Source organism: Astyanax mexicanus, chromosome 24 (genome assembly GCF_023375975.1).
Source record: "Astyanax mexicanus isolate ESR-SI-001 chromosome 24, AstMex3_surface, whole genome shotgun sequence".
In the NCBI taxonomy this organism is placed as follows: domain Eukaryota; kingdom Metazoa; phylum Chordata; class Actinopteri; order Characiformes; family Acestrorhamphidae; genus Astyanax; species Astyanax mexicanus.
In genome coordinates, this window is record NC_064431.1 from 16288071 (window position 1) to 16303461 (window position 15391).

The window sequence follows — 15391 nt, forward strand, 5'->3', positions numbered from 1 at the left end:
TCAGTAGAATATCATCTTCTCATGTTCTTTTAGCAACACTGCCTCTAGTTTTCCCACTAATTTGAAAGATATTCATCCCCAATCACCCCCCCCCCCCAGTTTCAGTACACTAGTGTGTTTTTACGATTGAGATTCCCAAAATTATTTCCGGTATTATTTAACTCTTCTCTTGGTGGTGTTACAGAGCACCATCTACAAGCAGATCAACTACAACTGACTGTAAAACCTAGCCAGACTAAAGTACAAATTCCAAACATGGTGGAAGTAGTTTCATCAACTTCAACTCTCACAATAATAATTAACCAGGCTAAAGCACAACTGATAAAGGTAACTTCGACAACTATACCTCCTCCATGTACATGGAGACCAGCTGATGTGTTTTTCAAGACTTCTCAAGACAAGCTCTCTCGTAACTGCAGCATGTGAGTGAGCATTGTCCTGCTGGAATTGTGCACCAGAGTTTGTGTTCAGAAAGGAAGGACCACTGGTTGCAAGACCTTTTTTCCGTTAATGTTGGACTGTTAAAGGGTCTATAATGAAGACTAAAGGTTATCTGGCTTTGTACGACCCCTCTGGCTGTGTGGTGCTTATCACAGAGCTCCTACGCTTTTCCACCAAAAAAAGTCTGGTTCTTGAACCAGTTCCTTTTCGGGGTTTGAAGAACTGTAGTGCTTGTTAGTGAACCAGCCTGTGTTTCCACCAGTTTTAGTGGAACCATCAAAACGTCACATCATACATCATCAACAGAGAGTGTTGTACAAACAGATATGCACCGATGTCTTCACGGTTCACGCTGAAGAACCTAGTATTCTTTGGTTCCCGCTGCGAACGAATGTTCATGGTTTCTGAACCTAGTTTTGTTGGTGGAAACGCAGCAAACCGGTTCAAAATTAGGTTTGTGAACCAAAGTACGAAAAAGCACAGTACGAATTGGTACCCTACACTATGCATGCCATCAACCCTCTGGCTGTGGGATGCTGACCACGGTGCCTCTACACTTATAGCGCTTTTCCACCAAAAGACCTCTGCTTCAACCAAAAGAACCATGGTGCTTGAACCGGTTCATAATTAGGTTAGCAAACCAGAATGGTAGTGCCGAAATCTGCACCCCTGCCAGAAAAAGCATATCCTCTTGGAGCGGATTTCTATGTAAAGCCGAGGGGGGGTGCTTTTCATGGTGGGGGTGCAGATTTCGGCAGTACTAGGGTGCTGAATTCAGCACCCCCGCCAGGCCAAGCACTCCCTTATGGGAGAGGCTAAAGGTGACATGATTATTTTTCAGGATTTCTTAAGAGTCAGCATAGCTTAGAACAGCTTATTGGGTATTTTCATTTTCTAAAAAAAGTTAAAGACGTACATGCGTGCTCCCAAGAGGGGGTGCTTTTCATGGTGGGGGTGCTGAATTTGGCACAACACCAGTTCCACATCGGTGGAAAAGCGCTAATGAATTTGTTGGTCGTCTCCACCAAGATAAAAGCGGGGCTTGTCGCTGAAGACGACTATTCTAAGTCACTCTATGACAGCCTGGCACAACTACCCACCCAGTTCCATTTCTGTTAGTTGATTCCTTCTGGGTGCAAGTTTATTTTTATTTTTTGAGTGTATTTGGATGCAGATATCTTGGGGAAGCAGGTTTACCAGACTGTTTAGTCGTGATGACCTGATCTTAGATACTTCTGCTTCTCTCTTTCTCTCTCTCTCTCTCTCTGGTGGAGTCTGGTTTCCTGTTAGCATGTGGTTAATTTCAGATACAGATGGTTTCTGAAGCATGTGATGACACCGCATCCGATTGCTCAAACTACAACAGATCTGCTTCCTCTCTCTCGCCCACGCTCTCTCCCTCTCTCTCTCTCTTGTGGTGACTGAGGGCAGGAGCCAACGCTCTCTGTACGCATCATCACTGCGAGTCGAGGCTAGCGCTAATGCTAACGTTATCAGTGATCTCTGCTATCAGGCCTCGATCAGAACACGGAGTCCTCATTCGCTTTATCGAGACTCAGCAGCAATTCTGATGAAAATTACAGTATTAGGCAAGAGTGTAACGGCCGCTTTACTCTACAGCCAAGGTTTTACACTGTATTCCAACATTGTTGTGAGGAGAAATAAATTTGATTGCGTTCAGCCCCACAAGAACATAAGCATGGTGGAGGTAGTTTCCTCAGCTCAACTCACACTGAGAGCTAATCAGGCTAAAATACAGCTTTCAAACTTGGTAAAGGTAGCTTCAAACACTGTTACTGTAACTAAAAACCCTAAAGCTCCTTCCTTTACATGTAGTCCAGTGAGGTCAGATCCTGATGTTGGATGATTAGCTGGTTCTGTCACTCCAGCTCATCCCAGAGGTCTCAGAAACAGCGTCTGAATACTTTTGGACAGACAGTGTGATGCAGTAGAACAGTAGCCGCTGCGAGTGTGTGTACTGTCTCAGGTTGAGTAATTTAGGACGACACTGCGGTCGCTCCACAGTTTCATTTCACAGAGGAAGGAAATGAAGGTTCTTAATTCTGCTCTACTGTCTAAAACTATTTTATCAGAAATTAGTTTTACTTTTACATTAAATACGTCATTAGACTGAATGAAATTAATGATAATATTAGATGATTAAAATTAAGTTTTTAAATAATCTTATATTTTTGGCACTGCAAAAAGCCAAAAGCTTACCGTTTGAAATTCTTCTAAATCTAAAATATAAATATGAAATTTTACTGCCTCTGATGATATTCGAAATTTATTGATCTATAGAGATTTTTGCTTGTTAAATTTATTTTATTTACAGAAAGTTTTTTTTATTTCACTGTCAAATACATGTTTAAATGTGTATTAAGTTTCAGTAGATAAAATTACTTTTAACAAGTTAAATGGTTATATATAAATAACTCCATATTATTATTATTATTTTTTATAATTAAGATTATTTAGTATTATCATGTGATTTAAAAAATAATCAAGTTCAGTTCGTGCTCTGTGTTTATTTCATTGTAATTATTCACAATTGTTACTTTTTGTTAAGAAAGTATTTTAAACTGTATTATTTAATAGAATTTTAAATGAGGAACAAAGTAATGAATTAAATTAATTTAACTGGTATAGACATAAGTCAGTAATAGTAACAGAAATACTGTATATCTCTTACAACACTAAACCAATATTTTAGGCTTGTTGGTATGGTTGGTGTGGTTGTTTGGCTTATTGTTGTGGTTGGTTTGGTTGTTGGGGTCATTGGTATGGTTGTTGGGCTTGTTGTTATGTTTTTTTAGTTGTTTGCTTTGTTATGTTTTTTTTGGTTGTTAGGCTTGTTGTTATGGTTGGTGTGGTTGTTAGACTTGTTGTTATGGTTGGTGTGGTTGTAGAATGTTTGTTTTTTTGGATTGTTTGAATCTTGGTATTGTTATGAATGTTAATGTGGTTGTTGTGGTTGTTTGGCTTGTTGTAAAGGTTATGGTTATTGTTGTTGGAGTCATGTTTGCCAATTTTGTATTAGTGGTTGTTTCTTAGATTGTTGCGGTTGTTTGGGTTGATGTTGGGGTTGTTCTGGTGTTTGTGGTGATTGCTTTGGTTGTCGTGGTTGTTTGGGTTGTTATGTTTTTTGTTGTGGTTGTCATTGTTGTCTATCTGATTGTTGGGTTGTTGTTCTGGTTGTTGTTGGGGTTGCTGTGGTTGTTTGGGTTGTTATGTTTTTGTTGTGGATGTCATTGTTGTTTCTCTGATTGTTGGGGTTGTTAGGGTTGATGTTGGGGTTGTTCTGGTGTTTGTGGTGATTGCTTTGGTTGTCATGGTTGTTCGGGTTGTTATGTTTTTTGTTGTGGTTCCCATTGTTGTTTATCTGATTGTTGGGGTTGTTCGGGTTGTTGTTCTGGTTCATTGTTGGGGTTGCTGTGGTTGTCACGGTTGTTTGTGGTTGTGTTTTAGGAATATTTTTTAGAACAACAAAAAATGTTCCAGCGTATATCAGGGTATCTGATATCAGTATTATATACGCTATATTTGATTCATAGCTCACTCTGTCTCACACAGTCACTGCTTTAAATAAGATGAATATTAATATTTCTATAGTCACACGTTTACTGTAGAGTGTAGTACTGTGACGCGAATCACACACTGTATTTATCACACTGACACACTTACCATGGGTTTCTCACTGTGTTTACTGAAGAACCAGCTCGACCACACAACCCAAGAGCATCAGGTGAGGTCAGGGCCTTAAAATCACCTTATAGCAGCGGAACTCATTTTAATGTTCTAGTGGTTCCATCCAAGACATCAGAGCCTTCATCCACACTGTGAAAGGTCCAATATTAACGAGCACCGTCGCCCCCAGCATTCCTCCGAGCATCAGAACCTCGCAGTCTTCAGTTTCTGCTGCTGGAAGTTCTGTTTTCCTGCAGCTTCAAACTGAACAGAGCCCACACAGGCCCGGCGCTGGAGATCAGCCAGCAGTGTTTGGCCGGGCTCTGCGTGTGGGCTGCTGGAGTGGAGGCATAAGGAGCTGATATACGGGATGAGTCACGGTACAGTACGCGAGGCTCTGCGGATCTGAGGAACGTCGGGAGTGCATGCGAGGAGACGCTGTTCCTCGCCGAGACCCAGAAACCAGGCTTTATCCTCATATAGCTCTGATACAACACCAGATGGTTCTGTTTACGTGTTTAATGGTGAATTTAATCACGTTAAAAACTCGATTACGAGAGTTCAGAGAGTTTCCAAAACTGCGGCTGCCGTGATTACTCTGTTATGCTCGATTTAAATTGTTTTTAAATGAATTTCATTGGAACAGGACTGTCACTGCCTAGCAATTCCACAGCAACCACTTTGGATACCACAGGGACTCCTTGGGACACCATAGCTGCAACCATCAAGCAACCAACCTCAAAGAAAGCCATCTGCAATATACCACAGCAACAGTGTGCCAACAGCACTGCAAGCACATACCAGTGATACCACAGTAACCACCTAGTATCTCTACAACAGCCACTACAGCAACCATCTGAGAAATTAAGGATATTTACCCCACTCACTCAGTAGTGATTCCCCTTATCAATCCAATGCCCCCAACCTTAGAAAAGTGAGAATAAGTGCACACCTCCTCCAATACATGTAAAATCAGACTCCGCCTCTTTTCTAACTGTGACCAATCAATGCAGCATCAGAAGGCAACATCACAATGCACTTAGAGTAAAGCACAGGATCCCCAGCTCTGATACATTAACTAACAGTCCCACTAATGTCCCAACCCTTGATGTGGTCTGCTGTTAGCATCGTAGCTAACATGCTCAATTCTTATCAAGTCTGGCTGCTGTGGCTGTTAGCATCATGGCTAACCTCCTCAACCTTGCTAAGGCTGGCTGTTAGCATCACAGCTAAATTCCCCCAACCCTGCCAAGGCTGGTTTTTAGCATCTCAGATAAACTGTCCAAACAGTGCCAAGGCTGGCTGTTAGCCTGTTGGTTGTAAAGGTTATGGTTATTGTTGCTGGAGTCATGTTTGCCAATTTTGTATTAGTGGTTGTTTCTTAGATTGTTGGGGTTGTTTGGGTTGATGTTCTGGTTGTTGTTGGAGTTGCTGTGGTTGTCATGGTTGTTTGTGGTTGTGTCAAAAACCCTGCCAAGGCTGGTTTTTAGCATCTCAGATAAACCGTCCAAACAGTGCCAAGGCCAGCTGTTAGCATCTAAGCTAAATCACCCCAACCTTGCTAAACCTGGCTATTGTGTCCCAATCCAAACTTTGATTCAACATATCAACAAATTAATCGATGAATAAAACATTGAGTCTTTTGTTGGCAAGATATTTGAATGGTGGTTTTCACCTAAACATTTCATCCCGTGCTCTGCCATCTTGAGAGCACGTATGTACAGTGCAAAGAGCTGAGAGCACACCCACAGAGGGGCGTGGCATCATTCTCTGTTCAGAATGTCTTTATTCGACAACATCTTTGCATAGAAATGAGCTGTTTGCTGTAAATTACTGTTATTTATTGTCAGTTTTAGCATCTCCTTGTATTTAAGGCATATTTATATTTATCTTTGTAAACCTGCAAAGTACGTTCCTACGTTTGATACCCAGGCTGAACTCATCGTAGTCGGAAATAATGAAACGAAAAGCTGGGAGAATACTGAAATCGTAATTAGCTTATCGTGCAGCAGGAACCATGTAATTCCTTTAATTAGAGCTTTAATCGAGCGATTAGACAGCAGCATTTCCAGGCAGGCGAGAGCCTTGAGCCTCCGCTCTGAAGCCCCGGCCCCTCCTGGCCTTGTACGCTTCATCTGCACCGTGAATGCGAGGCGGCATTGTGATTGTACTCCCACTCAGTGTGGGGCTGGTGTGTGAGTGCTGGGAGTGCTGGGAGAGCTGGGAGAGCTGGGCGCGAGAGCGGTGGTGAGTGCTGTTGTGAGAGAGCCTGCGCTGCAGTGAGGAAGCGAGTAGCTATAAATAGAGCTGCAGTTTCTTCTTCAGGGCGCTGAGCAGGCTGGTTTTAAGAGAGGTGGTTCTGAGCTGTTCAGATTTGGGTTGGAATATCGGAACAAGTCAGGGGTCATTTACGGGTTAATCTATGATTTAAAGGAGAACTCTGGTTTTAAAATGGACTCTAGGAAAAGAGTACTTACCTTTGTTCAATAGCACACCTACGTTCTCCCGCAGCTTTCTGAGATCCAGTAATTTTTGTGCCCCATATCAGGGCATAATTTGCCCCGATAAATCGCTTTTTACACCGTTATCCAGGCTCAAAGTAGGTCCACATCTCATTGGTAGAATCCGGAGAGCCCTGACATTTAAAACGAGGCATTAATAACTTAAAAATGCACAAGAAGCTTATTAAAAACACTGTTTGCATCCCGTAGTGCAGGTAAATCTCCAGGCACCGCCATCACTGTACTGATAATGTCATAAACGTACAGGGGTTAAACAATGAAACTGAAACACCTGTCATTTTAGTGTGGGACGTTTCATGGCTAAATTGGAGCAGCCTGGTGGCCAATCTTAATTAATCGCACATTGCACCAGTAAGAGTAGAGTGTGAAGGTTCAATTAGCAGGGTAAGAGCACAGTTTTGCTCATAATATTGCAATGCACACAACATGCCAGATGACATACCAGAGTTCAAAAGAGGACAAGTTGTTTATGCACGTCTTGCTGGACCATCTGTGACCAAGACAGCAAGTCTTTGTGATGTATCAAGAGCCACGGTATCCAGGGTAATGTCAGCATACCACCAAGAAGGACCAACCACATCCAACAGGATTAACTGTGGACGCAAGAGGAAGCTGTCTGAAAGGGATGTTCGGGTGCTAACCCGGATTGTATCCAAAAAACATAAAAACACGGCTGCCCAAATCACAGCAGAATTCAATGTGCACCTCAACTCAACTCTCCTGTTTCCAAAAGAATTGTCCTATGGGACAATGAATTATTGTGGTCTAAAACCAGGTGTTTCAGTTTCATTGTCCAACCCCTGTATATATACATAGACTACGCAAGGTGTTTAATACACTTATAATAATCACAACTGCCAATTTTCTTTTCCCGATTTTTACACAGTTTAGTTTGTTACAAACTAAACATACTGAAATACTTTGTATTATGCTTTTTAACAAAGATGAATGCACTGGGTACTGTCAGCTACGCCAGGAGGCAGGCTATGCAGAGTCTATGTATATATGTCTATGACATTATCAGTACAAAGATGGCGGCGCCCGGAGATTTACCTGCACTATGGGATGTAAACAGAGTTTTTTAATGAGCTTCTTGTGCAGATTTCTTTCTTTCTTCTTGAAAAAGTGCATTTAGAAACACAGCAGTGAGGCAGCATTGCTAGCATTCATAACTCAAATAATTCTATTCAGTGTATACCAACTCTATTTCTTCACGACTTTATAACTGATGCTCTCAAACACATTAAGAGACAAGAAATTCACATATTTAACTCTTGATGAGCTCAGCACAGCTGTTAACTGAAAGCCTGAATTCCAGGTGACTCTACCTCATAAAACTGACTGAGAAAATCCAGCCAAAATGTTCTAATTTTAAGAATGTAAAATATAAAACATATTTTGATTTGTTTAACACTTTTTACTAAATAATTTCATATGTTTTTTTTTATTACAGTTTGGATGAGTTTAATATTAAACTACAAAGCAGAACATTTTCAAATAATGAGAAACACTTTATTTATGGTATGTCCACACTTTTGACTGGTACAGTATGTATATATTAGAAGGGTTGTACACAAATATTTGATAATAAGTAGTACAGTGTAAATAATGCGCCAGTCGCTGGCAGGACAGAGTCCTTGTGTGCCGCCCTTTAAATACCGCATTAGCCACTTTCTGTTTCTCAAACACGATTCTCACCCACACACACTTTCACACACACTTACACATGCTCACACTCACACACACACACTTGAACACTCTCGTACACACACTCTAAAAGCTCCAGCTTGGCCTAGCGGACACACAATCGCAGATTCATATTCCCACGCCCGTCGACGGGCACTAACAAATATCTTGGGACTGGCACAGTTTCCAGAGCTGCAAATAGACGCCAGTGTCACATGAAAACGAGGTGTCACTGCCAGTGAGAGCGGCGGGTAGACGTGAGTCATAGATACACTGCGGCTTCGGAGGAGCTGCTGCTGCTGTGGTGTAGCTGCACCTCAAATAAAATGGGTTCTGAACTGAAAAAGGTTTTGCTAACGAGTCCAGATCAAGCTTTAGATTTTTCAGTATATAGAGTATGTTCAGTATGTTTAATGCCAAGCTCAGACTACACAACATATTTGTCCCTCACGATGTTCACTATGTCAGATTAAACAGTTATTTTCGTTTTGTGTCGTTCTCGGGGGCCTGGCAACACTACACGTTAGTCACCGACCAATCCTCGTTCGTGTCCCTGCGTGAGTTCGTAGGTCATTGCGGAGGAGAAGAAGAAAAAAAAAAAAAGAGGGGAAAGCGACTGTGGGCTCCTGGGTTCCTGGGTGACCCAAATGGACATTACATGCTTGGTGTACTCCACAGAGAACTTGAGGTATAGTAAAGATGTAACGGCTTAGGTTTCAGTGAATGTAAACAGTATATTTGAATGAATTAGATAATTAGATGATTATTAGATTATTCTTCTGTTTTGCTGGTCCAGAGAACTGCAGGAGCACTGCCCAGCTTTCTTTTCCCGTGTTTACATCTGTGCGACACAGAACGCTCCGTCTTCCTATTGGTCAGAGTCAGGGAACACGTCGCGGAGCAGCATGTGTCAAACTAGGCGATAAAATACAAAAAATGTTAACATGCTAGTCTTTCCGTCGAACTCTCCGACGTCGTCGCTCACGTCAAATTACTGCTCTTTGACTGTGTCACACTACACGGACCTTTGTCGCTCTCGACAATGAAATTCGGATCCGACGCACGCAATGTGTCGGCGTCGACAAAATCAGGTCAAAATCTGGCTAAAATCGTGTAGTCTGAGCCGGGCATAACTGGTCTATAAACCTAACCAACCTGACCAAAGAGACAGTCAGTACAGCCATGCAGCAAATTGACCAGCAAGATCTGCATGACCAAGCACATCAACCATCAAGACCAATCTGGATGATCCCAAAATAGCATAAAGAATCGACCTAAGCTCTGATGATGTATGGCAGCATTGGTTGAGACTGGCCTAAGCCATGTCAAACTTGTCATTAGCATACTATACTTTGCAAACGGGGTGTTGGCGCAGGCGGTTTGGGACGATTACCATATTATACTTATTCAGTATTTCACAGTACACAGGAGATCATGTGTCCCTCAATGAAATGTACAGTAACTCCCCAACACCTGCTGCACTAATGCAGCCCCAGACCATCGCCTTCCCACCGCCATGCTTGACTGTAAGCATGACACATTTATCTTTGTACTCCTCACCTGATTGCCGCCACACATGCTTGAGACCATCTGAACCAAACAAATTAATCTTGGTCCCATCAGACCATATGATATGGTTCCAGTAATCCATGTCCTTTGTTGACATGTCTTCAGCAAACAGTTTTGTTCTTGTGTACAGACTTCAGAAGAGGCTCCCTTCTGGGGTGACACCCATGCAGACCAATTTGATGTAGTGTTTGGCGTATGGTCTGAGCACTGACAGGCTGAACCCCCCATCTCTTCAATCTCTGCAGCAATGCTGACAGCACTCCTGTGCCTATCTTTCAAAGACATGATTTGCACTAAGCTTCTTTGGACAGCCAACGCGAGGTCTATTTTGAGTGAACCATGCTCTTTTAAAATGCTGAATGATCTTGGCCACTGTGCTGCAACTCATTTCCAGGGTGTTGGCAATCTTCTCGTAGCCTTGGCCATCTTCATGTAGCGCAACAATTCTTCTTTTAAGATCCTCAGAGAGTTCTTTGCCATGAGGTGCCGTGTCGGAACTTTCAGTGACCAGTATGAGAGAGTGTGAGAGCTGTTCTACAGTAACACTAATGAGTCACATGACATTTTGGAGGGAAAATTTGGACATTTAGGGGTGTAGTCTCTTAGGGGTGTACTCACTTTTATTGCCGGTGGTTTAGACATTAATGGCTGTATATTGAGTTATTTTGAGGAGGAATAAATTTACACTGTTATATAAGCTGCTGCACACAGACTACTTTTCATTGTGTTGAAGTGACATTTGACAGTGTTGTCCCATGAAAAGATATACATAAATATCTGCAGAAATGAATGTGAGGGGTGTACTCACTTTTGTGATACACTGTACTTGGCAACCATGGTGTTGCCACAAGTGGCTTAGCCCAATTTTCATATTATACTCGACAACCAGGGTGCTGACATGGATCTCTGACTGATTCAAATATTATTCTTGGCATTCTTGTCTTGGGCTAATTAGCATATTATACTCTACAAACAGGGTGTTGGCACATGCAGCTGGGGCCAATTCCCATATTATACTCATCAACCGGGGTTTTGGCACATGTAGCACGGACTGATTACCATATAATACACAGCAACCAGAGTCTTGGCACAAGAAACTTGGGTATTATACACGACAAAAGGGGTGTTGACACAAGTGGCTTGGGCAGATTCCTGTATTATACTCGGCAACCGTCAAACTGTCGATATTAAAACTGGAGATGGGCAATTAAGGCGAAATGCAGCCTGAAAATGACCAGAGTAATTTTTCGATCTGGTCAAGAGCAAGACTAAACTAGATAATCAGTACGACCAAGCTTGACTAAGCTTAACTAAATGTAGCCAGGTGGTGAATTGAGAATACACCTTTAAAATGTGTGTCTGTAACTTTAAGAAACACAATCAGAAGTGTTGTCACCCTGAGAGAGGAAAGGGAGGAGCTAAGAGCATGGTAGAGAAGGAGGCTCAAGCTGCAGTGAATGGTGGTGCTCCATTTTAGGATCCATCCAGAGCCATCCTAATGAAATAAGAGGTAAAAATCAGGAAATACTGAACAATATAAGGTTTAGTTGGCCTATAACAGTAGTAGATGCCTATATTTCCTTTTTAAACATGTATTTTGGATGAATCACAACCAGATGCGGGCAGATGGCATTGTTTCTGTGGGGTAGTGTGCTCCTCGTGTTCAAGCCTTGTATTTTTCTGGGTTACAGAAGCTGTTTATCCAAGTTCTCTTAATGAAATGCTCAAATCTTGTTGAGTAAAGCTGAGTAAATCGAGGTGAGCTTAAAAACAAATATTAAAAGAGCTCTGTTAATGGTATTAAGGTGGTATTAATGTTATTTATCTATTTTCTGTAATTAGTGCCACTACCAAATACTGTACTGTGTTCTTATTTAGGGTTTTTTTTTTTTTTTTACAGTGTATTCATTTTTATTTTTACAATAAAATCAGAATAAAATACCCACAGAAAAACTTATTTTGTCATTTGGTGTGCGTCCTTTCCCCGGTGACATAAAATAACAAGAAGCATTCTCTATACTGGTCAAGAGCTGGCTAATTATCTTGGCTTACCATTCTAGAGTATGTTTTATCTGGATGTAAGCCCAACATGCAGAATTCCTGCAGCTAGATCATTTTTTAGGCTTTCCAGTGTCCAACATGTTTAAACATGCTAAGAGAAGACAACCCAAGCTTCGCTCTCTAATCCTGCTGTATCTGACTTACTGTTAATATCATGATTCAGAGCTTATATCCGTAAAACTCAATAAAGAAAAGTTAAAACCATGTTAACCTCCCAACTCTAAAGGCCACAACTATCACAGTCTAAGTGTGTTTTCACCTCTATAGTTGGTTTCTCTGGTCCAAATCAGTTGATGACTTCATTTTCGTTTATTTGGAGCGTTTTCTCCCCTTTGTTTGGTTTGGTTTCACACAGGCACAAACCTAAACGCACCAAAATGCGCACCAATAAACTTCGCAAGCAGGCTGTGTGCTATGATTGGTCAGAGCTGTCTGGAGTGGGAATAAATATAAATATATGAAAAAATTAAATATAGCGAGAAGATTCTGTGTTCCAGCACCTATATCTGTGCTTTAACACTAAACGCTGAAACGCTGTGCTTTTAAACACAGTGTTTTTATTGGAACACGCAGCGCAGATGTAAACATAGTAAATTGAGTCAAGCGGCTGTGAGCAGTGAACACAGCACAGACTGCACATGCATGAACACAGCGTTTGTTCATAGCTGTGGTAATTAGCGTAATCTGGCTAATATATCAGATTAAATTGTCCCTTATCAGCAGTTTAGCTCAAATAAATGGACTATATTTAATAGCTGGGTCAGATCGAGAGCGGATCACGTTCTCACCACAAGTGAACAGAGCTTCCAGAGTTCGTTTGGGACCAGAGCGAGACCACCTCCTCTAGGTGGTCTCGGTCTTGTTCTTTTGTTTATACCGGACCAAACAGTATAATAGATAGTTTGAACAGGTCTAGCTCTGGTAATCTGTAGGCATGCTATGGTATATTTGTGTATTATAGATAATGAAGGGTAAGGAATGCTGTATATCATATGGTCTCTCTATACGTAATACCTAATATAGTATATAGTCTTCTCAACACAGTGAGGTTTGTGTTGTTTTTAGTTGCTTTGCGCATCTGCAGGCTCGGCTGGATCAGCTGTGTCCTGAGGCTGTAGAAGAGCCGAATGATCTCTCTGAATTCTCAGACTACAGCGGGATAATGGTCAGATATAACCTCAGCTTGGTTCACCAGCTTAATTTATAACGTGGCCTTCAGGGATGAAGATATAAATAGAGATGAATGAGCATCCTCAGTGCTGCACGACTATCGCCTCGACGCTTCAGAGATAAAGCAGGGTTTCAAGGTCCATCATATCTGCTCAGTGGAGGAGGTGTGCGGTAACTCACTGCTTTACTGCGGTTCTGATGAGTTCATGCTTTCCTGAGACTCTTGAGAACCAGAGTTCAATTTTAGTTTGGTGAAAAATTAGAGTATCAGCATTAATACTGTATGTGATCTAGACTAGTCATGTTTGGTATATGACCTGTACTTCATTATTTTACAAAGGAAGCTAGGCTAATATTGCTAACCAACACTGGACTTAGACTGCCACCAATCTAGAATCTAGGTTCTGTTTGGACGACTATCGGGTACAGAGGAATCGTGGTGAGCGTTGCTTCAATTCTGGCTTAACTGCTGGAGGCTGGAGGTGCCCAACAGGGTACTAGAGCCTCTGTTCAATTGTTTAAATGTTTCCTTTATTCCTGTTATTAATAAAATAAAATCCTTTCATATCACTCATTATTCAATTTACTACACTCCATTTTAGAGTTGCAATTCTGCCAAACCCAACACCCCTCAGATGATTGGACTGGTGACACAAAATTGCAGAAATTGGTGGGAATTGTGGGCTCTAAGTATGATCTCACTCCTTCTGCATCTTTCTATTTAAGGCTCGGGCTCAGAATGTTTTGATTCAGCCCAATGGGATTAGGTCTTATGTAATGCTGGGGTTCAAATATCCAGTTACACGAACCGTCGTCTTAATGAGTGACCAGAGCTCTCTCAACATGGATGAAACATCATCGGAATTAGCAGAAATTCTTAAATTCTTAAATAAAGCAACCCTTAACCCAAAAAAGTGAATGGACAATGGACACGTTTGGAGGAAATCGCAAAAATGTGTATGGACAGGCTCTGTTTCCAGTAGGTCATAGGTTTGGTTCCTAGTGATGTCACTGCCATCCATGTATCTATGCTTCAGTAACATCATCAACTCTCTAAGGTAGACATGTTGGTACATTGCTGTGAGATATGGTGTCCAAAAGTGTCACCAGGAGGTCATAGGTTTAATTCTTTAATTTAAGTCATGACACACCCATCTTTGAATAAAAGTCCCTCTTTCTTGCAGCAACAACCTTTACTCTTCTTGGAGGACATGTTGGCTCTGGCTTTGTTGTCAAGAGTTCATAGGTTCAATTCTCATTGATGCCACAGTCATTCAAGGTTGAAAGTCAGCTCTCTTTGCTCCATTGTCATCCTTTACTCTTGAACATGTGAACATATAGGAACATTGCTGTGAGAAAGGTTTCCAAAAGTATTTGGACACCGTCATAACACCAGCTCTATCACTTTAATGTCAAAGGTTCAATTCCCAGTCATGGCACAGCCATCCTTGAATGGAACTCCTTCATTTCTGTGGCAACATCCTCTACTCTATTTGGAGGACATGTTGGAACGTTGCTGTAAGATATGATGTCCATACGTATCTGAATTCCGTCTAGCATAGACTGTCACCAGGAGGTCATAGGTTCAATTCATAGGTTCAAGTCATGGCACAGCCGTCCATGAATGAAAGTCCTTCTTTCCTGCTGTAAGATCATCTACTCTTCTTGGAGGACATGTTGGTTTTGGCTTTGTTGTCAAGAGGTCATAGGTTTAATTCTCATTTATGCCAGAGCCATTCATGGTTTGAAGTCTCTCTTTGCTGGATTATCATCATTTACTCTTATGGGAGGACGTGTATAAACATTGATGTGAGGATAGTATCTAAAGCAACTGGACACTGTGAATGCACAGGCTCTGTCACCAGTAGGTCATAGGTCCTACTCCTAGTAATGTCACATTAATCTATAAATGGAAGTCCCTCTTTGCTGCAGCAACATCCTGCACTCTTCTTGGAGGACATGTTGGAACATTTCTGACCACAAGCTCTGTTGTCAAGAGGACATGGGTTCAATTCTCATTGATGCCACCATCATTCATGGTTGGAAGTCTCTCTTTGCTGCCTTGTCATCCTTTACTCTTCTTGGAGGATGTGTATAAACATTGATGTGAGGACAGTATCTAAAGCAACTGTATGTCCAGGCTCTGTCACAAGGAGGACATAGGATCAATTTTCATTGATGTCACTGCCATCTGTAAATTAATGTTAAAGCCTCTCTTTGCTGCACCAACATGCTCCAATCTTCTTGGAGGACAT